Source organism: Myotis daubentonii, chromosome 17 (assembly GCF_963259705.1).
Source record: "Myotis daubentonii chromosome 17, mMyoDau2.1, whole genome shotgun sequence".
Classification (NCBI taxonomy): domain Eukaryota; kingdom Metazoa; phylum Chordata; class Mammalia; order Chiroptera; family Vespertilionidae; genus Myotis; species Myotis daubentonii.
In genome coordinates, this window is record NC_081856.1 from 5,253,396 (window position 1) to 5,255,311 (window position 1,916).

General features: G+C 46.0%; 1 pseudogene; it reads left to right on the forward strand.

Annotated features, from left to right (window-relative positions):
* The first annotated feature begins 336 nt into the window (after nucleotides 1–336).
* On the forward strand, nucleotides 337–1,487 carry LOC132219931 (U2 small nuclear ribonucleoprotein B''-like; annotated as a pseudogene).
* Nucleotides 1,488–1,916: the final 429 nt, after the last annotated feature.

The following is a 1,916-nucleotide window of genomic DNA, read 5'->3' on the forward strand; positions in this document are numbered from 1 at the left end:
CAAACCCCAATCATAGCCAGGCCAAAATGAATGCAATTTAACCTCACTTCTTTTGCCATTCCTTTGGTACAAGTCCCACCAGCACCCAGCACCCCCATGCCTATATATTGAACCAACGCCCCACACCCCTGTTCTCCCCACAGCTGTCAGCTTCCTGGAAATGGAGGTGAGTTCATTCATTAAACAAATACTGTGGAACTCCTGCAGTGCAATGAGCTTGGGAAGGGGGATGGAGGTGACTAAAACCATCCTATCCTGAAGAGCTTTATGTTTTTGAAATAGAAGCTCAAAAACAATTAATTTCAGTCGATCATTAAAAGTAAACAACACTCGGTTGTTACGGGATGCTGGGCTGGCCTCAGGCTGTTTGGATAGTTTAACCCAAAAGATGGATATCAGACCAAACCATACAATTTATATCAATAATATGAATACAAAATTTAAAAAGGAGCATTGAAGAGATCCCTGTATGGCAGTGGTTCTCAACCTTCTGGCCCTTTAAATACAGTTCCTCATGTTGTGACCCAACCATAAAATTATTTTCGTTGCTACTTCATAACTGTAATGTTGCTACTGTTATGAATCGTCATGTAAATATCTGATATGCAGGATGGTCTTAGGCGACCCCTGCGAAAGGGTCGTTCGACCGCCAAAGGGGTCGCGACCCACAGGTTGAGAACTGCTGCTGTATGGCCTCGGTTTGGCCATGCTGTAGATATTGTAGCTTTCAAGACCGTGAACATGAGGGCCAAGCCGTTGTTACAGTTAAAGAGCTGGGCTCATCCACAAATGCCCTGAGACAGTTACAAGGGTTTCCAGTTTATGGCAAACGGATGCGAATCCAGTGCGCAAAAAGAGAGTCCAATGTAATAGCTGAAATGCCTGGTACCTTTGCTGACAAAGAAAAGAAGAAAGGGAAGAAGAAAGAAAAAAAGAAAGGAAAGAAGAAAGCCAACCCTGGGAACAGACAGCTCTGAACGCTAATAAGAAGCCTGGTCTGGGGCACCACATCCAGTTAACACCCAAGGAAATGCAACGCTAAATCCTCAGGTCCCTGATTACCCTCCAAACTGTTTTATTCCTTAATAATTTACCAGAAGGGACTAATGAGACGATGTTATCCGCGCTGTTTAATCAGTTCCCTGGTTACAGGGAAGGACGCTTGGTACCTGGGAGGCATGACATTGCACTTGTTGGATTTGAAGATGATGGGCAGGCTGGAGCTGCCAGGGGTGCTTCACAAGGATTTAAGGTCACACCGTCCCATGCCTGAAGGTCACCTATGCCAAGAAATAACATGTGGGAGAGTTGCCTTTAAAGGACTTGGTGTTATTTATAGTGTTTGTTTTCATAACAATTGGTCAGGCCCTTTGAATAGTTGGGGCTGGAGGAAACACAAGTAAAATTTTTGCGTAGGTTTTTAAAAATTACCTACTAGTGATCTATAAAATGTGAAGGCCTTAATTTTATACAATAAACTTTTATACATAATAAAAAAAAGAAGCGAGACACAAGGACGGGGGGGGGGGGGGGGGGGGGGGGGGGCCAGGAAGACCTTCGTCAATGATGTGACCACGAGAGTTCGCTTTCCCAGGAAGTGCTAGTTTATACTGTTGTCTTGACATAGCTTTTTAATAGTGTCTCATTTCACTCTTAAAACTTGTCCTGGATCAGATGAAAAGCAAAATTCAGAAGGTGCACAGGTGGGGTCTGGCCCGCCAGCCCTGATCCTGGCCCATCAGGCTGTGCTGGCCAGGGGGAGGGCTGCGGGTGGTTGGCCGGCGGGCCCCACCCCCGATTGGGGTGGGAGAGAGTCGATTAGGGGCAGGGCCAGCCTGCTGGGCCCCCTGGTTGAACTCCCGGTTCAGGGGGCAATTTGCATGTTAGTTTTTTATTATATAGGATACCTAATGCTA